The sequence below is a fragment of the Gorilla gorilla genome, chromosome 3 (assembly GCF_029281585.2).
Source record: "Gorilla gorilla gorilla isolate KB3781 chromosome 3, NHGRI_mGorGor1-v2.1_pri, whole genome shotgun sequence".
Classification (NCBI taxonomy): Eukaryota; Metazoa; Chordata; class Mammalia; order Primates; family Hominidae; genus Gorilla; species Gorilla gorilla.
In genome coordinates, this window is record NC_073227.2 from 147,341,569 (window position 1) to 147,364,503 (window position 22,935).

Sequence of the window (22,935 nt, forward strand, 5' to 3'; positions counted from 1 at the left end):
AACAAGATTTAACCATGAAGAAATCCAAAACCTGAACAGACCAATAACAAGTAATGGGATTGAAGCTGAAGTAAAAAGTCTTCCAGCAAAGAAAATCCCAGGAGCTGATGGTTTCACTGCTGAATTCTACCAACCATTTAAAGAAGAACTAATATCAATGCTACTCAAGCTATCCCCCTAAAAAGAAAAGAATACTTCTGAACTCATTTCTACAAGGCCAGTATCACCCTGATACCAAAACCAGGGAAAGACATATCAAGAAAAGAAAACTACAGGCCAATATCCCTAATATGGATGCAAAAATACTAAAAATATGCTAGCAAACTGAATGCAGCAATACATTGAAAAGATCATTCATCATGACCAAATGGGATTGATCCTTGGGATGCAAGGATGGTTCAACATACGCAAATCATCAATGTGATGTATCATATCAACAGAGTGAAGGATAAAAACTATATAATCATTTATATTGATGTTGAAAAAGCATTTGATAAATTTCAACAATAGATCATGATAAAAACCCTCAAAAAAACTGGGCAGAGAAGGAATGTATCTCAACGTAATAACAGCCCCACAGTTGTATCATACTGAATGAGGAAAAACTGAAAGCCTTTCCCCTAAGTTCTTGAATAAGAAAAGGCTGCCCACCTTCACCACTGTTATTCAGCGTACTACTGGAAGTCCCAGCTAGAGCAATCAGACAAGTGAAATAAATAAAGGGCATCCAAACTGGAAAGGAAAAGGTGAAATTATTTTTGTTTTCAGATGATACAATCTTATATTTGGAAAAACCTAACGACTCCACCAAAATACTATGAAAACTGAAAAACAAATTCAGTAAAGTTGCAGGATGCAAAGTCAACATACAAAAAGTGGTAGCATTTCTATATGATTTCTATTTGCCAACGGTGAACAATCTGAAAAAGAAATAAAAAAGTAATCCCATTATAGTAGCAACATATATACCTAGGAATTAACCAAAGAAATGAAAAATATCTACAATGAAAACATATATGACATATAAACATACAAAGCATTGATGAAATAAATTGAAGAGGACCAAAAAAAGGGAAAGATATTCCACGTTCATGGATTGGAAGAATTTATATTATTAAAATATCAATACTACCTGAAGCACTCTATGGATTCAATGCAATCCCTATCAAAATTAAAATGACATTCTTCACAGAAATAGAAAAATCAATCCTAAAATGTATATGGAATCACAAAAGACCCAGAATAGCCAAAGCCATCCTGAGCAAAAATAACAAAATTGGAGTAATCACATTACCTGACTTCAAATTATATTAAAGAGCTATAGTAATCAAAAAAGAATGGTACTAGCATAAAAACAGATACACAGACAAATGGGGAAAAACAGAGAACTCAGAAACAAATCCATACATCTACAGTGAACTCATTTTTGACAAAGGTGCCAAGAGCATATATTGGGGAAAAGATAGTCTCTCCAATAAATGATGCTGGGAAAAGTGGATATCTATAGGAAGAAGAATGAATCTAAACCCCCTTTCTCTTGCCATTTACTAAAATAAAATCAAAACAGATTAAAGACTTAAATCTAAGAATTCAAACTATGAAACTACTACATCAGTGAAACTCTCTAGGACATCAGTCTGGGCAAAGATGTCTTGAATAAAACCTTACAAGCATAGGCAACCAAAGAAAAAATGGACAAATGGGATCACATAAAGTTAAAAGCTTCTTCACAGCAACAGAAACAACAGAAAAAGTGAAGCGACAACTCATAAAATGGAAGAAAATATTTGCAAACTACCTTTCTGACAAAGGATTAATAACCAGAATATATAAGGAGCTCAAACAACTCTATAGGGAAAAAAATCTAATAATTTAATTTAAAAATGGGCAAAAGATCTGAATACACATTTCTCAAAAGAAGACATGCAAATGGCAAACAAGCATAAGAAAAAGTGCTCAATATCACTGATCACTAGAGAAATGCAAATCAAAACTACATTGAAATATCATCTAACCCCAGTTAAAATGGTCTTTATCCAAAACACAGGCAACAACAAATGCTGAAGAGGATGTAGCAAAAAGGGAACCCTTGTACACTGTTGGTGGGAATAAAAACTAGTACAACCACTGTGGATAACAGTTTGGAAATTCCCCAAAAATTGAAAAATAGAGCTATTATGTGATCCAACAACCCCACTCCTGAGTATATACCCAAAAGAAAGAGAACAGTTTGGAAGTTCCCCGAAAAATGAAAAATAGAGATATTATATGATCCAGCAACTCCACTCCTGGGTATATACCCGAAAGAAAGGAAATCAGAATATTGAAAAGACATTTGCACTCCCATGTTTGTTATAGCACTGTTCATAAGAGCCATGATTTGGAAGCAACCTAAGCACCCATCAATAGATGAATGGATAAAGACAATGTGATACATATACACAATGGAGTGCTATTCAGCCATTAAAAAAGAATGAGATCCCATCATTTGCAACAACATGGATGAAACTGGAGGTCATTATGTTAAGTGAAATAAGCCAGGCACAGAAAGACAAATTTGATGTGTCCTCACTTATTTGTAGGAGCTAAAAATTAAAACAGTCAAACTCAAGGAGATAAAGACTAGAAGGATGATTACCAGAGGCTGGAAAGGGTAACTGGGGGGCTGAAGAAAAAGTGGGGATGGTTAATGGGCACAAAAAAATTAGTTAGAAAAAAAGAGCAAGCCCTAGTATAGCAGAACAGGGTGACTACAGTCAATAATAATTTGATTGTATATTTTTAAATAACTAAAAGTATAATTGGATTGTTTGTAACACAAATGATAAATGCTTGAGTGGATGGTTACCCCATTTACCCTGATGTGGTTATTATGCATTACATGCCTGTATCCTCATGTACTCTATAACTATATATACCTATTATAGACCCACAACAGTTAAAAATTTAAAAAATATATATAAAGTGACTTGTGGTCAGTAGCTAACTCTACTTTGTAGAGAATATCTTTGTCACATGTGAATGCTTACCAAAGAGCATTAAATGCAGAGGAAGCTCTCAATAATTAGATACACAGATAATATGTTCTACATATGTCATTCAGCATCTCTACTCAACCATTCAAGTGCTTGCTCAGAAGGCTACTGACTTTCAGTATCTACCTTGCCAACAACAGAAACAGTGTTGAGACCCCAAGATGGCACTATTCCCTAAGGAAACCAGTCAGCTACTGGATGTGAGGTTTATACATTAGACCCTTTCTATCAGGAAGAGTATGGTTTGTCCTCACAAGTAGACACAGATTCTATATGTGGCTTTGCCTGCATAGTCTATAATACTTCTGCCAGCACTAATGTCATTAGATATATGGAATGCTTATTGATCATCATGGTACTCTACACATCATTGCTATTTACTGTGAACTAATTTTAACACCAAAGGAAGCATGAAAATGGGTTTATACTCAGGAATTCACAGGTCTTAATAGTTACCTAATTAACTGGAAGCATCTTGCCTGACAGAATGGCGGCCTAGCCAACTGAAGCCTGAGTTATAGCACCAGTTGCCAGACAAAGCCCAGAAACAACTGGGTTCTGTCTTACAGAATGCAGTATATATTTGAGTCATTTTTTTCTCCCATAGTTAGAATACATGGGTCTGAGATTCAAGGGGAAGTCGTGACAGTGACTCCTACTATTACACTAAAAGACTCACTTGAAAGTTGAGATTTCTATCAGTCATTTTGGGCTCCTCCTGCCACTAAACCGACAGGCAAAGATGTGGATTGCTCTACTGGCTAGGATGATAGATTCTGATATCAAGAGAATAGTAGATTGTTGCTACAAAAATGGGAAGAGGAAAGACAATTTTCAGAACCCAGAGGATTCTCTGGAACACCTGTTAGAAGTTCCACATCCAATAGTAAAAGTTAATGTAAAACTACAGTAGCAACAACAGCAAAGGCTGGGCCACTGAAAATTCAGACATTTCAGAAATGAAGATTGGGGTCACTCCACAAGGTAAAGAATATTGAACAGTATGTCGAAGCTAAAGGATATAAGGGTAGTGGAAGAAGGACATCATAAATACCAACTATGGCCTTGTGACCACCTACAGAAATTAGAATTGTACTATTATTTTTCCTTTCTTCCCCTTTCCTTTTATTCTTTTATATAAGAATTGTTGTGGCTGGTTAACTTTCAAGTTAGTTTTTTATTACAGATATTGAAATAGAACAATGACTAAACTTAAGGAGTAATTAACATCATGTAGGGATGGATAGCGTGACTTCCCTGAGATGGATGCTGTAACCTTTGGGACATTGAGCCTTCTATTTGGAGACAGAGCAAGAGAGATGGAGAGAGAGAGAGAGAGAGAGAGAGAGAATGAATCTTCCTTTTTATGAAGGTTATTTGCACCTTGTTAAGCTAGGACTTAGGATGATTATTGTTGTTTATGGAAGTTCAAATATGCAGATGTGTATGGATGGTAAGTAGCCAATGGGTGAACTACAGCCAGTTGTTAAGCTCTGCACTTACACACTCTGGTTTGTAATGCTGGGGCTGGGACTCAGCAAACCGCATTTCTCCTTTGCCAGCTGCCTCTATATTAACTTCTACTAGTAGAGACACTAGATCAAGACCGGAAGACTAGAGAGGGAAAGAACTGACGTGCCCCTTTCTCTTTGCTTGCTCTTTCTGATGTTATCACTCCAGGAACTGCCCTTCAGTCCTGGCAGTAGAACTTGATTCCAGAAAGAGTTGGCTCTAGCCATTGTGATTCTTCCAGAATCTGCCTTATCACACCATCCTAAATGTACCAGCATCAGCTGGCAGCACCTTTCCATTAGCAGTCTGCGTCCCAGTTCCACAAGGCCCTTCCTTTGTTCTCCTGCAGTAGCAGCAGCAGCTGGGCACCCTTCTCTTCTCGATGTTTGGTTTCTGGTTCTGGGTTCCTGGGTTCTGAGATTCTAGCATCTGTTAACACTCACTTCTTCCCTTGGTTCCCCCATCAAGAAGCATGGAGGCCACTTTTTGTGGTTATGACTTTTATGTTCCCTTAGTGCCTTCTTTCTGCCTTAGAATGTTCTCCCAACTCCTGTTGAACAATTGCATATATTTCAATCACTCTGCTAAAATAATTACTGTGGTTCTGTTTTCTGATCTTGATACATTAGAATATTATTTATATATCATACATAATATATGTATATAATATATGTATATAATAAGGATCAAATACATTTTCTTTCCAAAGTGTATATGAAAGTACATGTTATAGAAGATGGTGCCATCCATCACCATTTTGAGTAAATTTGACAACTATGTGAAAACGAGAGATTTGGATTGGATTTTTTTTTAAGTTTTCTCATCTAACTATTTGCCAGTTGCCCAGGCCAAAAATTTTTGAATAATCCTTTGCTGGTTCTGTTTGCTCATATCACACATCTAACCAATAAGAAAATCCTGTTGAACACATGATTTGATATAGCTAGAATCCAATCACTTTCTATTCACATCCATGGTCATTACCTCAATTATTACACTTGTTCTCAACCTTGCTTGCTCATTGAAAATCACTTGGGGAGATTTAAAATTATCGATGCTGGGTCCTGCCTATATGTATCTTTACATAGATATATAGGTATTTCTATCTATGAGAGATATACATATTTAGAGATAGGGTCTCACTCTGTTGCCCATGCTGGAGTGCACTGGTGCAATCATACCTCACTGCAACCTCGAAATTCTGGGCCATATAGTTTTATTTACTTGCTCTGGGTTTGAAATTCGTAATTTTTAGAAGTTCTTTAAGAGGAGCCAACGTTGCAAAGCACTGACTTGAAACAAAGCCACCATCTCTCTAACCTATAGCATTACAATATTTTACTACCTAGTTTCACTGCTTGGATCTTCTCTCTCCCTAAACCTACAGTCTACTCTCTGCAATGTAGCCAGAATGATTTTTTTTTTTTTGGAAATTTACATAATAGTCCAATGGCATTCCTTCACAGAGTAAAATATAACCGCTGACCATGGCCTACAGGCATTATATGATCTGACTCCAGTGACCATGTTCCCCTCTCTCCCTCTCAGCATCCATCAGCACTGGCCTCCAATTTTCTTGAACACACCAGTCGTTCTCCAGCCTCAGGGACTTTGCATTTGTTCTTTCCAGTTATTCACATGACTCTTTTCTTATCTTTTTAGGTTTCTGTTTTAATGTCACCTTTTTTCAGAGAGGACTTCCCTGAACACCCTACATACAACAGCTCTCCCAGTCTGTCACTGTTTTCTTTGCTGCTCTACTTTGCTTTCCCCAATAGGATGTAAATTCCATGAAGGTAGAAACAGTGCTGCATTCACCTCTGTATCCCTAGTGTCTAGAACAGTGCCCAGTACAAAAGAGACGCTCAATGAATACTTAATGAGGGCATCAGTAAATGAATTCTGCTTCAGTGTATCTGTTAATGACAGACAGATGAACTAATCCACTCAAAATTTTTAATCCTTGCATTGCAAGGATTAAATGAAATGATTCATTTCTTTTTAATAATTCAACAAACAGGTATTCACACTCTCTTAGCTATCACCACTAAAACTCATTCTACAACAGTATTACCTATTTAATATGCACGAACTTGAGGAAATGAAAAACATAACTAACATTAAAACTTAAATTCCAGCAATGTAAAATTGAAATTAATTTTTCTAGATTCTGGGAGTTTAAAAACTCAACCTTTCTCTTTTTGGTGCTACTTTAAATCTGTAGCACTCTTTTATATCAAATGACGTTTTTTACCACTAGTATGAGAATTAGACACCCTTCTGAGGATCAACGAAATCCTCAAAGGCAGCCTGATGCAATGAAAAGATCACTGAACTTGTTCTTCTTGGCTCCACACTCCCTTATGAAGTGATCTGGGGCAAATCTCTGACCCAGTTGGGGTCTCAATTTCCTTACTGATCAAGGAAACAAATGAAGAAAATATTTTCTAAGTCTGTTCCCCAACTCAAAGATCTTATGACTCTAAGTAAGATGAATTCATTTCCAAGTGCAACCCACAGTTAATTATCTCATGTTAATTTTTAAAAGAATAAAAAATAGGAATTACCCTGTCTCTGACCTTATATTTTTATCAATCCATATTTCTACAGTTATTTATCTTTGAATACAAAATACTTGGAATAAGGAAAAATTGCAAAAAGAGTTTAAACTTCAAGTCCAGTGGTACGCTGGGCCTGCTTGCACCAGCTCATGAAAGCAGATCGTTAAATTTTCAAGAATTTTGCATGCCTGTTATTAAATACAACTAATATTAAAAATTAAATTATATACTTACCATTAAATAGACTATATTAAAAAAATAAAACTCAAAGTTTGTCACTTTGTTATTATTTTGGAGTTTGCAATTTTCTATGCCCCTATTTTATCAATATGGTGAAATGGTTAGCCACTACACATCTTTTCCCAAATCCCCAAATCTGTGTTCAGTGACATGTGGGTAACTTGAAATCATTCATGGTATGGGAGTATTTGCGCTATGGAAATAGGCAAATGCTACATATCAAGGCCTTTTTTTTTTTCCTAGGAAGTCTGTTGTTAAACATGTACATCACAGAGTCTCTTTACGTGCCTTGCTTTAGAGGTTAGAAATTAATGGACCATATGGGCCTAAATTTTTCAAACTCAAAGACAAAACATTCAGGTTTTTTTTTTTAATTATGGGAAGCCTTTCCTAATCTTGCCAAATTGGTTATCAATCTGTCCCTATGAGGCAATGAAAGGAAATAGCATATCTAGCTGAGATTAGCTGATGGTACAACAACCAATCAGTGCTTTAAATCCAAAGGAAGAAAATCACTTCTATAATTTCTCCCAAGTAACTGCAAGAAAAAAAAGATAATTGTTGAATCTGAAATGTTGTGGAGTATGGTTATGACTGCCATATTCCAAAATTCCAGACCAAGGCTAGACAATATTTCTTTTTCTATAAAGAGCTAGATGGCAAATATTTTGGGCTTTATGGTCCACACAATCTCTGTTGTACTCAACTGTGCCATTGTATCATGAAAGCAGTCATGGACAATATGTAAAAAATTAGGTGTAGCAGTGTTCCAATAACATTTTGTTTATAAGCCTAGCACGGTGGTATGTTCCTGTAGTTCCAACTGCTTAGAAAGCTGAGGCAGAAGGATCACTTAAGGCCAGGAGTTGGAGGATGTAGTCTGCTATGATCGTGCCTGTGAATAGCCACTGCACTTCACTCTGAACAACATAGCAAGACCTCATCTCTAAAAAATAAATAAATGAGTAAATAAAATGAAAATTTTATTTACAAGAAACAGGAAGCGGGCCAAATTTGGCCCATGAGCTCTAGTTTGCTGACCACTGTCCTAAACAGTTCCTAGAACACTGTAGATTCTAAGCAAATATTTATTAAATGAACTTATAATAATTAGTTCAGGCTGCCATAACAAAATACCATAGATCAAGTGATTTAACAGAAATTTTTGTTTTCTCACATTTCTGGAGACAAGGAGTCCAAGATCAAGGCTTCAGCCAATTTGTATACTAGTCAGGGCTCTCTTCCTGGCTTGCAGACAGCTAGCTTCTTGCTGTGTGGTCACATGGCCTTTCCTAAGTATGCATAGAAAGAGAAAGCTCTGGTGCCTCTTTTCTTCTTATAAGGGCACCAGCCCTATCAGATTATGCCCTACCCTTAGGACGTCATTTAATTTTTACCATCTCCCAACAGGCCTCTTCTTCAAATGCAATCTCATTGGGGGTTAGGGCTTCAGCATACAATATACGAACAGGGCTGAGGGTGCCACAACTCATTCCATAGCAGAGTTGAATATTAGTATCAAGGAATCTGCCTTATTGTTTTTCACTCCTAACATATATTTGTGAAGCACTTCATAGTTTACAAAACTTTTTCCTGGGTCTTACCATACTTTGTACAATGTATACAAAAACTTGGACCATATAAAAGAGAAAGCTGTGGAAAACACTATAACAAAGGAATATCTCTCTACCCCATTCCTCTCATGGACTTAGCTTTTAAACATAAGCATGAATAGGATAAAGAATTGATTTATCTGATGAATTACTTTATCTGTCTGTCCCATGCAACCACTTCATTATGGTGTCTTAAACTTGTCAAAGATAAGCTTAATACATTGCAGCAAACTCATTCTTTGCTGACAGTGGGGTAAAATTTAGCTCCACAGGTCTTGCTATTGATAATTGTGGTATTCTTGTTAGATGCAGGTCCAAGAGATATCTAAACTTCTTTTCATCAGCATAAAACTCAAGTGAGCCTTTTTTCTTTTTTCTTTTTATTTATTATTATTATTATTTCAGCATCCTGCAAGAAACTTAAAATTCCATAGTTTTTCAAAGAGATCATCAGAAAGGTTTTCAAGTCAGGATTTTCTTTTTCTGAAAAATTTTAGTACAGATAGCCAGCTGGAAACTATTGATGGTTTCTCTGTATGCAAGTTAGGGAGGGAAAAAGCAGGGGCTTAAAGGAGAGGAATGTAGTATCAGGACCTCAACCTCCATATGTTTTTCCCCAAATGTAATTGTTTTACTATGCAGTAACATTTGCAAATGAATGTAAAATTGCCTACAAGACAGAATAGGTCAGAGAAGGCAATTTTATGGTTCTTGTTTTCATTGGCATCTAAAGCAAGCTAAAACTCTTTATGACTTCATCCCAAATTTGTTCTCATAATGAGGATTTTTTTATTTTATTTTGCTACCTTGGAAAATACATCTTAAGACAATTGATGTTGCAATATTCCATCCATTGCAAATATTGCTAGATCAAGCAATACTTATGTCAACCTAAACACCAGATAAGACGAATTGCACATAAGAGTTTTGAATTGTATACTTTGAAGAAGACTCAAAAAAGATCATAACTTCAATTATTACTCTCCTGCTAAAGAAAACTGATGCTTTTTTTTGTTTGGTTTGTTTTTTACCTTCTAAATCATTTTCAAATGCTATAGCCATGAAGGATCACAACAAGGCTTGCTGAAACCTCTACATCAGATAAAATGGAAATACATGAAAGATTGGAGACGGTGGGACAAGAATTTTGGAAACTGGGCTGTGGGGCTAACCTCAGGAAAGACAGCCAGAAGTCCAAATAAAAGTGATCAGTGTATCATAGCAAATTGGGTCAATCTAAGTCAACATCTTTATTCATTAGGATCTAGTCTTTATTATGAAGATCTAGTCTCGCAATTGGGTTGTGAAAACAAGAATTTCCAACAGTGGCAAAACTCTGGGTTAGGTGAATGGGTAGTGGTATTTTAATTCCAAGTTATCCTCTCAGTTTCCAAAAAGAAACAAGCTTCCATCACCAGGGGGACATGGGGAGTTGGGAATCAGGTCTGAGGCAAAGAACTTTCAAGGTAAGGTTTCAGTCTTAACAATTAAGGCCTTTATTTCACCAATTAAGATGCTTATTTTATTTGCTAAAAAAATTTCCTAACTTTTCAGTTCACAGTGAGGTCACTTTGACATTTAAAAATTTGTTCTTGGAGAAGGATTTAAGATGGCTGACTAGATGCAGCTGGGATGCACCTCTTTCACTGAGAGGATCCAAAATATCAAGTAAATCTCCACACTTCAAACAAATCTTTTGAGAAAAAACACCAAAATTTAATAGAGAGGTGACAGAAAACATGGTGATTGAAGAGGGAAAAAGTGGGGCTGCCTGCTTCATGTTGCCAGTGCTGGGAATAACTCCTAAACCCAGACTAGACCCAAGTCAGGGGTGAGTAAAGGAACCCCCGGGCACCACATTACCACTGTGGACCTCTGAGATCTTAGCTACAGGAGTCCCCACGATCCCCTCAGATCTTTGGAATGGCAGGGGCAGCTGCTGGGAGAACACACAGGCACTGCTTGAACTCTAATGGAGCGCAAAAGGCTTCAGTGCACTGGGCAGCTGCCTGAAAATGCGACTCGGGGCACCCATCCCAGCAAAGGCTCTGTGTCCTTCCCTAAGTGTTCCTGTTCTCTGTCTGGCAGGAGAGAGCTGCCCCAGACATGTTCATGCCTCTAAGACAGACTGCACTGCCATTGTCACAGGAACAAAGTGCATCTGAGCCACAAACTCCCATGCCTGCCATTCCCTCCCAAGACTGCCTATCTGATCATTCCACAGGAGGTCCACAGCATAATCTCCATTGCCCTGACCTGAGCGATTTGTTGGTGGATTGAGAGCAGTTCATCCCCAACTCTGGCTCAATCACAGCTGGTGCTTGACCTCAAGGGGTCAGGGGAAATATCTGCTGGCCTGTCCCACTTCCCCAGAGCAGGAGCTGAGCAGGACCCACAGCTGCCTGCTTTGCTGAAAACCCCAGGCAGATCCTTCCCCTGAGCAGATTCTGGCAAAGAAGAGGCACCTCCACCCTGCCCTTAAGGCTTGTCCCAAAAGCCTGAGAACTGGGACCCCAGACCCTCATGAAGGTCAACGCATACACTCCCCCTCCAGAGCCCGATTAAGGACTGGACTGACTCAGCACCACCCAGCTTTGTCCCATCCATCCCCCTTACACTTGAATGACTTTTGGGTAGACAACAAAATTAAGGTAGAAATCAAATATTTTTTGAAACAAATGAAAATAAAGACATAACATATCCTAACCTCTGGGATACAGCAAAAGCACTGTTATGAGGAAAGTTTATAGCATTAAATGCCTAAATAAAAAAGATAGAAATTTATAATATAAATAAAAAAGATAGAAACTTAATGTCATACCTCAGAGGACTAGGAAAGCAAGAATAAACCAAACCCAAGGATAGCAGAAGAAAAGAAATAAAAAAATCAGAGCAGAACTAAATAAGTTTGAGACAAATAAAATGATACAAAGGATCAACAAAAATTGGTTCTTTGAAAGGATAAACAAAATTGATAGACTGCTAGCCAGTATAACCAGGAAAAAAGAGAAGATTCAAAAAGCACAATCATAAATGATAAAGATGACATTACAAATGATACCACAGAAATACAAAAGATAAGCAGAGATTACTGTGAACGTCTCCATGTGCACAAACTAGAAAACCTAGAGGAAATGGACAAATTCCTGGAACATACAATGTCCCAAGATTGAACCAGGAGGAAACAGAAATCCTGAACAGACCAATGATGAGTAATAAAACTAAATTAGAAATAAAAAATTTTCAAAGCAAAATGCCCAGGACCAGATAGATTCACAGCCAAATTTTACCATATGTACAAAGAAGAGATGATACCAATCTTACTGAAAATATTCCACAAACCTAGGAGGAGGGACTCCTCCTTCACTCATTCAATGAAGCCAGCATCACCTTGATACCAAAATCAGGCAAGGAAACAACAAAAATGGAAAACTACAAGTCAATATTGCTGATGAACATAGATGCAAAAATCCTCAACAAAATTCTATCAGACTGAATCCAACAGCACATCAACAAAATAATTCATCATATTCAAGTGGCTTTTATCCCAGGAATGCAAAGATGATTCAACATTTGCAAATCAATAAATGCAATTCCCCACATGAACACAGTTAAAAACAAAAACCATATGATCATTTCAATAGACCTAGAAAAAGCATTTGATGAGACCCAACATGGTTTCACGATAAAAACCCTCCACAAACTAAGCATTGAAGTAACACCTCAAAATAATAAGAAACATTTATGACAAACCCACAGCTAACATCATACTGAATGGGCAATAACTGGAAGCATTCTCCTTGAGAACTGAAACAAAACAAGAATGCCCACTCTTACCACTCTTATTCATTGTGGTCCTGGAATTTCTAGCCAGAGTAATCAGAAAAGAGAAAGAAATACAAAATCCAAATGGAAAAAGTGGAAGTCAAATTATCTCTTTTTACTGATAACATGATCTTACACATAAAAAACCCTAAAGATTCCTCCAAAAGACTCCTAGACCTGATAAACAACTTCGGTGAAGTTTCAGGATACAAAATCAATTTATAAAAAGTAGCATTTCTATACACCAACAATGTTAAAGCTGAGAACCAAACCAAGAACTTAATCTCACTTACAATAACCACACACACACACACACAAATCTAGAAATACATTTAGTCAAGCAGTGAAAAATCTCCACAAGGAGAACTACAAAACACTGATGAAAGAAATCATACCTGACACAAACAAATGGGAAAACATGTCATGCTCATGAATTGGAAGAATCAATGTCATTAAAATGAACTTACCGCCAAAAGCAATCCATAAATTCAGTGCAATTCCTATCAAAAAGTACCAATGTCATTCTTCGCTGAATTATAGAAAGCAATCCTAGAATTTGTATGGAATCACAGAACTGCTGAATAGCCAAAGCAATCCTTAACACAAAGAACAAAACCAGAGGCATAACATTACCTGAATTTTTTTAGCATTAAATGCCTAAATGAAAAAGACAGAAATTTATGTGAGTGCATTGACTATATAGGATGGAAAGGGGTGAAGTAGAAAAAGAAATTATAATCTGTTCTTTAAACAAATGTATAACATTTTTTGAGGATAAAATATCCAGAGTTTTTTTTTTTTTCAGTTGGAAGAAATTACCTGACTTCAAATTATACCACAAGGCTATAGTAACTAAAACAGCATGGTACTGGCATAAAAAGAGACACATAGATTAATGGAATAGAATAGAGAACCTAGAAATAAAGCCACACCTGTATAACCAGCTGATCTTTGACAAAGTTGTCAAAAATAAACAATGGGTAAAGAACACCCTATTCAATAAGCGGTGCTGGAAAGATTGGCTAGCCATATGCTGTAAAATGAAACTGGGCTTTTATCTTTCACCATCTAAATAATTAACTCAAGGTGAATTAAAGACCTAAATATAAGACCTGAAATGATTGAAGTCTTAAAGAAAAGCCCAGGAGAAACTCTTCTGGACATTGGCCTAGGTAAAGAATTTATGACTAAGACCCCAAATGCAAATGCAACAAAACAACAATAGATAAATGATACTTATTAAACTAAAAATTTTCTGCACAGCAAAACTAATATTCAACAGAGTAAACAGACAACCTACAGAATGGGAGAAAATGATTGGAAATTATATATCAGGCAAAGGATTAATATCCAGAATCTACAAGGAACTCAAACAGCTCAACAAGACAAAAATAATAATAAAATAAAACCATTACAAAATGGGCAAAAGACATGAATAGACATTTCTCAGAAGAAGACATACAAGCAACCAACAAACAAAAATGTGCAACATCACTAATCATCAGAGAAATGCAAATGAAATTCACCTTGAGGTATCACCTTACACCTCAGAAGGGGTATTATTAAAAAGTCAAAAACAACATGTGTTAGAGTGTATGTGGACAAAAGGAAATAATTATAAAATGTTGGAGGAAATGTAAATTGTTATGACATCTATGGAAAAGAGTATGGAGATTTCTCAAAGAACTTAAAATAGAACTACCATTTGACCCTGCTACACCACTACTGGGCATCTACCCAAAGCAAAAGAAATTATTATATTAAATAAAGATAGCTGCACTAGTATGTTTACTGCAGCACTATTAACAATAGCAAGTCATGGATGCCACCGGAGTGTCCCTCAAAGGTTGACTGGATAAAGAAAACTCTTACCCCAAATCAACAGAATATACATTCTTTTCAGCACCACACCACACCTACTACAAAATTGACCACATACTTGGAAGTAAAGCACTCCCCAGCAAATGTAAAAGAACAGAAATTATAACAAACTGTCTCTCAGACCACAGTGCAATCAAACTAGAACTCAGGATTAAGAAACTCACTCAAAACCGCTCAACTACATGGAAACTGAACAACCTGCTCCTGAATGACTACTGGGTACATAACAAAATGAAGGCAGAAATAAAGATGTTCTTTGAAAACAACGAGAACAAAAACACAACATACCAGAATCTCTGGGACACATTCAAAGCAGTGTGTAGAGGGAAATTTATAGCACTAAACACCCACAGGAGAAAGCAGGAAAGATCTAAAATTGACACCCTAACATCACAATTAAAAGAAATAGAGAAGCAAGAGCAAACACATTCAAAAGCTAGCAGAAGGCAAGAAATAACTAAGAGCAGAACTGAAGGAGATAGAGACACAAAAAACTCTTCAAAAAATCAATGAATTCAGGAGCTGGTTTTTTGAAAAGATCAACAAAATTGATAGACTGCTAGCAAGACTAATAAAGAAGAAAAGAGAGAAGAATCAAATAGATGCAATAAAAAATAATAAAGGGGATATCACCCCCGATCCCACAGAAATACAAACTATCATCAGAGAATACTATAAACACCTCTATGCAAATAAACTAGAAAATCTAGAAGAAATGGATAAATTCCTTGACACACACACCCTCCCAAGACTAGACCAAGAAGAAGTTGAATCTCTGAACAGACCAATAACAGGCTCTGAAATTGAGGCAATAATTAATAGCTTACCAACCAAAAAAAGTCCAGGACCAGACGGATTCACAGCCAATTTCTACCAGAGGTACAAGGAGGAGCTGGTACCATTCCTTCTGAAACTATTCCAATCAATAGAAAAAGTGGGAATCCTCCCTAACTCATTTTATGAGGCCAGCATCATCCTCATACCAAAGCCAGGCAGAGACACAACAAAAAAAGAGAATTTTAGACCAATACCCCTGATGAACGTCAATGCAAAAATCCTCAATAAAATACTGGCAAACCGAATCCAGCAGCATACCAAAAGCTTATCCACAATGATCAAGTAGGCTTCACCCCTGGGATGCAAGGCTGGTTCAGCATACGCAAATCAATGAACATAATCCAGCATATAAACAGAACCAAAGACAAAAACCACATGATTATCTCAATAGATGCAGAAAAGGCCTTTGACAAAATTCAACAGCCCTTCATGCTAAAAACTCTCAATTAATTAGGTATTGATGGGACGTATCTCAAAATAATAAGAGCTATTTATGACAAACCCACAGCCAATATCATACTGAATGGGCAGAAACTGGAAGCATTCCCTTTGAAAACTGGCACAAGACAGGGATGCCCTCTCTCACCACTCCTATTCAACATAGTGTTGGAAGTTCTGGCCAAGGCAATCAGGCAGGAGAAGGAAATAAAGGGTATTCAATTAGGAAAAGAGGAAGTCAAATTGTCCCTGTTTGCAGATGACATGATTGTATATCTAGAAAACCCCATCGTCTCAGCCCAAAATCTTAAGCTGATAAGCAACTTCAGCAAAGTCTCAGGATACAAAATCAATGTGCAAAAATCACAAGCATTCTTATACACCAATAACAGACAGAGAGCCAAATCATGAGTGAACTCCCATTCATAAAATAAAATTTTCAACACTGTATTAGTGAGAAGAAATATCCCAAGATCTTTTTAAAAATTATTAGCTATACTCAACTTGTGTATAGTACTTTTCAGCTTTCAAAGGACTTGCACATACATAATTTATTCTTCATAGCATACCTGAAATAGAAATGTAACAGATATTTTCACGCTCACTTTATCAAGAAAAGACAAAATTGTGTCACAGAAGCCCAGAGACCATGCAAGTCTCTCCAGTCCTTCTCCAGTGTGCTATATCAGGATGCCTTTAAGGAAGCAGGTGATGTAAAGCTTCTCCTTCCTGATCTTTTCCATATGTATGTGAGAGAATGTGAATGGACGCAACACACTGTCTTGGCTGTAGACTGGTCCTTGTCATCACCCAGTTCCTCCTGTGAAATCTTATATGTCAATATTCTACTCATAACAAAATCTGTCATTGTTTCTGTTGTTTCACTCCTACTAAATTCACTTGAACTTTACTGAGATCCCAGTTCCTTGTATTCTTCATTTTGACTTTCTCAGGATCATTTATCCGCCCTTGCTTTATTCCTCCTTTGCCTTGATTCTCATTTTCTACCAAATTTCCTCAGCTAGTCCTCAATACACAATAGCCTTCATTTCCACTGTCATCAATCTATCCTTTGGTGCCAGCCATGTCCCTTAATTTTTTTGTTAAAAAGGAGCAAATTTATTCCAACTTAAAAAAAATTCTGGATATTTCATCCTCAAAAAATGTTATAAATTTGTTTAAAGAACAGATTGTAATTTCTTTTTCTACTTTCCATCCTATATAGTCAATCCACTCACATAAATTTCTACAGTGTCTGCAATGTAATAGGTCATAGAGTAATCAATAAAGTAAAATGTGTTCATTTAAAAACTGTTTACTTCAGCTTTACTTTGTCAAGACCCATCTGTAATGTGAAACACGACCTTTTTATAGACTTCTGTTATATATATAATGTTTTGGCAAGGAAGCCTTGCAAGAAAAAATATTACTTCCATCTTTAATTTGGTCGTTTATAAATATACTCTCTATTATTCCGGTTACACATGAAATTATTATATTTTCAAAGAAACGTTGATGGAATAGAAACATATGCATTAATCAGGCATTTTTTGAAGATACTTTGTATTCTATTACAATTCACAAAAATAAAACACGTTTTATAACCAGAGCATTTTTCTCATGGTTTAATTTTTAACAAGAAAGTCAGCCTTTAATGGGCATATATAGGAGTATATGTATGTGAATATGTGTACACATGTTTACTTATAAACCTAAAAAAATTAGCCCTTTCTTCAAGCTTTTGTGATCCTTCCACTCAAGTCACCAATGTACTGATTATACACTGAATGGCTGTGAAGCAGTTTCAAGATTCAGACTTTACTTTTCCATGTCAAAAATGTCTGTGTCTCTTACATGCTTGAATTCTGAGTTCATTCAGACATGGTCTAGCTTCTATCAAGCTGTAGGCCAAAGACCTGAGAAAACTGCATGACTATTTCAGGAATGTTTTCACAGTTACTCATCCAGTTTAAGACAGAGAGAAAAGGAGGGCATGTCAGGGTGTTCCATGGGGATATTATTTGTGTGTTCAAGCATGGATATATTATGTGGGAATGGGGCATTTACATTTAATTATGGAGCAGTTGTTCAAATGGGAAAAATGCTTATTTTAATGTACATAGATTATGCAGTCATGTCCTTGTCCTCAAATGCAAAACATCTCTTTCTTGCTCTCTGTGGTATTTTGGAATTTCACCCTGTTTTAATGCAAAAACAATGTTTAACTGCCAATATACATGCACAGGAAAGGCTTTCAGGCGCCAGGCATTTCCCAGGAGGGAATCCCTACACAGTAAATTGCATCATTTATTCTTATTGTGGTGATGTTGGGGTATCGAAACCATACCAAACCAGCCATGATGTGGGCTGTTGACACAGGAAGGTGCAGAATCCCAGTGCAGTGAACTTGTAAAAGTAAGTTGCTATTCCAATTAAGCATAGCACTACAGATCTATTACTAGTTATCAATTCACTGGGATACATAGAATACATGTTTCTAATGAAAAGATTGTGGGAAGAGGGCAGTTTTTTTTTAACAATCAAAGATTCACAAGGGATAATATTTGTCTCCTTCTTTTTAATTGACATATAGTCAACTCTGTATTATTCTGAGGCTGATTATCCAATCGTGGACTCTACCAGCAACTGATTTCCCCTCATTTTCTCTCTGGCTCATGGCCTTTTGGACAGCATATTGCTCATTAGCCACCCCACCCAAAGCTGAGCAGGAGAAATAGTCTGCTGGAACAGAAATCAGCCTATTCTGCTCCTTGTTGGTAGTTCACGAAGAAGATGTGGAAACCGTTCATTAAACTGAGGCTTTTGGACTAGGAGTAGATATCAATTATCCATGTATCTCTGGCTTCCAATACTATGGATAATTGAGAGCTGGCCACACTACCAGACACTTATGCCACAACAATCTGTTAATTTGTTGTTTAGGTTTATTTCTACTCTTTCCACTCCTTCAGACTATAATACTATTTCCTAAATCCCAGATTTAATGATCATCAAGTCTGGATTCTTCCTGAAAATATTTCAAAGGTAGTAGTCATCTCCCTCAGCCACTGAAGTAGCAACAAAATACTAGATACCAATCCATTCTACACTTGTGCTGTTGGTAAATAAACAAATAAATAAAATCCTTGAGTCTATATTTAGGGTGGCTTCTATGTGTCATTTACTTTCTTCACATAGAACACATTGAGTTATAGAGTCTGAGGAAGAGAGAAAAAATGTAAACTTGTCAGATATTTAAAATTTAATAGACTATAACCACTCTGATTTTGATGTGGATGTTTTGAGACTATTAAGTTGGATTATTTTTCTTCTTTGTTATATATGAGAAATATTGGGTTTTAATTTTAATTTTAAACATGAGGAATTCAAAGTAAGTGAGATGAAACTGAAACCTTATCTGTAGGCCAGGCTGGAGTTTGATATATACATATATTAGACCATTATGCTTCATCATGATTTTTTAATTAAGGAGAATAAAAGAGATTTGAGAGGAATTTAGAGTGGTATATAAAGAGAGCAAAAGTTCAACTGAGGAAAAAAAGAAAAGGGAAAGAAAATATGTTTCTATGAACATGAAAGACATGGATCTAAAAATCTACTATAGTTGCTAAGAGTAACTAGTAATGAACTGACATTATAAGGTTAGCAAGTCAGATGCAACCTGGCCAGCAACATCTGTTTCATCCTGATAACACTGACTAAAAAGAAAAAACACCTAAGAATTAAAACAAAGAGTATAATTATTATTTATTCATTCATTCAACAGCTATCAATTTTAAATCTAAACACTAGAACTAAAGAAGACTGCTCTCCCTGCTTGCGAAGAGCTCCAGAGAAATAATTTTTAAAATGAGATGTAGGTAACATGGAAATACATACCATATATACATACAATTCTTGAGTTAGAAGACGACAACTAGAGATCATCAAAACTCTCCCAAGAGATTTCAATTATTCCTCCTAAGATTACTGGTGGCAACTCTTGATGAAATAAAATCTACTTTTTATCTGTTTTATACCCATTACAACTTAACCACTAAAGAGTCTTATTAAAAAATGAATTTCTTTTAAAATCCTCAAGTCTTCACTATAACCAGGGTAAACAGCTGACTTCCAAGATGATTAACTTTAAGTTCATTCAATTACTTTCAATAATGTTTTACTGAGCATTTACCTATACAAGTTAAATTCCTTGACTAAAGTACTCCCTCTCAAATCAAAGTGGTTATGCTTCTAAAAACTCGACTGGAGAATTTACAGGATAGGAGGAACTGAAAAGTGGCAGAACATGCCACTCCAAAATATGCCTCTTTGGCATAAGGGAAGGCCATTAAGAAGAAGCAGATAAAAGGAAATCTCTCTGCCCTCCCTCATTTGCCTAAAAAGTGGATATAAAAGTGTCCTTCCTCACTCTCTATAAGGAAAGACAAACGTTAACCATAAGAAAAACCCTATCCCCTTATCAGCCCAGAGAAGGCACCAGAGAAATCCACATAACAAATTTTACCAACTAGCCCTTACCTACCATTAGTTTCCACATATATTTGCCTTCCCACAATCCACCCCTGGATGCTCAAAGTCCTTTTCCTTTGCCTTGTCATTTCTTTATGAATTTACTGTTCACTGTTAAGATGTTCTACAAATCCATGTTCTAAACACTCCTTTGAGTTACTCATCACTGAATACTCCCATGTGCATGCAAAATGCACTTGTTAATAAACTTGTATCTGTTTTGTTAATCCGTTTTTTGTCAGTAAATGAGCCTACGATGGATAGAAGAAAAAGAAAGATTTTCCTCCTGTGCAGAAATTAAGACATTGTGGAAAAATTAAATCAGGAAGATACAGTCACAACAGAACCTATGAAGACACTGTTGTGTCTTCTAAAGATATCACGGTTCTCCCATTCTTGGCAAGATTTGGAGCATCTTTATTCCCTGCTGACCCACATGTTTACAATTTCAAAATAAAATATTTATTAGTTTAAGAACTTAACAATATTTATGTAGAGTACACTTTTACTAAGTAGCACATATTTTTACTATTGGCTATGAAACACCATGTGGGAAGGCAGTAAATACAGGCTGATGAAAATGGTAGCCCCTGCCTACCTGTGCTTATCAAGCAATTGAAATTAGGCTATTTCAAACTGAAATATGCTGTAAGTATAAAATACACATGGTTTTTAAATATTTAGTAAAAAAATACAAAATATCTCAATAAATTTTCATTTATTACACATTAAAATGATATTTTTATATATTCAGTTAAATAAAACATATTTTTAAAATTAATTTTACTTATTTTTTTAAATTTTAAGTTCCAGGGTACATGTGCAGAACATACAGGTTTTTTAAATAGGTATATATGTGTCATGCTAGTTTGCTGAACCTATCAAACCATTATCTAGGTTTAGGCCCCAAAAGCATTATGTATTTGTCCTAATGTTCTCCCTCCCCTTGCCCCCACCCATCGATAGGCCTCAGTGTGTGTTGTTCCCCTCCCTGTGTCCATCTGTTCTCAATGTTCAACTCCAACTTTTGAGTGGAACATGTGGTGTTTGGTTTTCTGTTCCTGTGTTAGTTTGATGGGGAGGATGGCTTCCAGCTTCATCCATGTTCCTGCAAAGGACATGATCTCATTCATTTTTATGGCTGCATAGTATTCCATGGTGTATATGTGCCACATTTTCTTTATCCAGTCTAACATTGATGGACATTTGGGAGGGTTCCATGTCTTTGCTATTGTGAATAGTGCCGCAATAAATATATGTGTGCATGTGTCTTTATAGTAGAATGATTTATAATATTCAGGTATATACCCAGTAATGGGATTTCTGGGTCAAATGGCATTTCTGGTTTTAGATCCTTGAGGAATCACCACACTGTCTTCCACAATGGTTGAACTAATTTACATTCCCACCAACAGTGTAAAAGTGTTTCTATTTCTTCACAGCATCGCAAGCATCTGTTGTTTCCTGACTTTTTAATAATTGCCATTCTGACTGGCTTGAGATGGTATCTCATTGTGGTTTTGATTTGCATTTCTCTAATGACCAGTGCTGACAAGCCTTTTTTTCATATGTGTGTTGGCTGCACAAATGTCTTCTTTTGAGAAATGCCTGTTTATATCCTTTGCCCACTTTTTGATGGGGTTCTTTGGTTTTTTTTATTGTAAATTTGTTTAAATTCCTTGTAGATTCTGGACATTAGACCTTTGTCAGATGGGTAGATTGCAAAAATTTTCTCCCATTCTCTAGGTTGCCTGTTCACTCTGATGATAGTTTCTTTTGCCATGTAGAAGCTCTGTAGTTTAATTAGATCCTATTTGTCAATTTTGGCTATTGCTGCAATTACTTTTGGTGTTTTAGTCATGAAGTCTTTGCCCATGCTTATGTCCTGAATGGTATTGCCTAGGTTTTCTTCTAGGGTTTTTATGGTTTGGGGTTATACATTTAGGTCTTTAATCTATCTTGAGTGAATCTTTGTATAAGATGTAAGGAAGGGGTCCAGTTTCTGTTTTCTGCATATAGCTACCCAGTTTTCACAGCACCATTTATTCAATAAGGAATCCTGTCCCCACTGCTTGTTTTTGTCAACTTTGTCAAAGATCAGATGGTTATAGATGTGTAGTGTTATTTCTGAGGTCTCTGTTCTGTTCCATTGGTCTATATATCTGTTTTGGTACCAGTACCATGCTGCTTTGGTTACTGTAGCCTTGTAGTATAGTTTGAAGTCAGGTAGCAGGATGCCTCCAGCTTTGTTCTATTTGCTTAGGATTGTCTTGGCTATATGGGCTCTCTTTTGGTTCCATGTGAAATTTAAAGTAGTTTTTTCTATTTCTATGAAGACTGTCAATGGTAGCTTGATGAGAATAGCATTGAATCTATAAATTACTTTGGGTAGTATGGCTATTTTCATGATACTGATTCTTCCTATCCATGAGGATGGAATGTTTTTCCATTTGTTTGTGT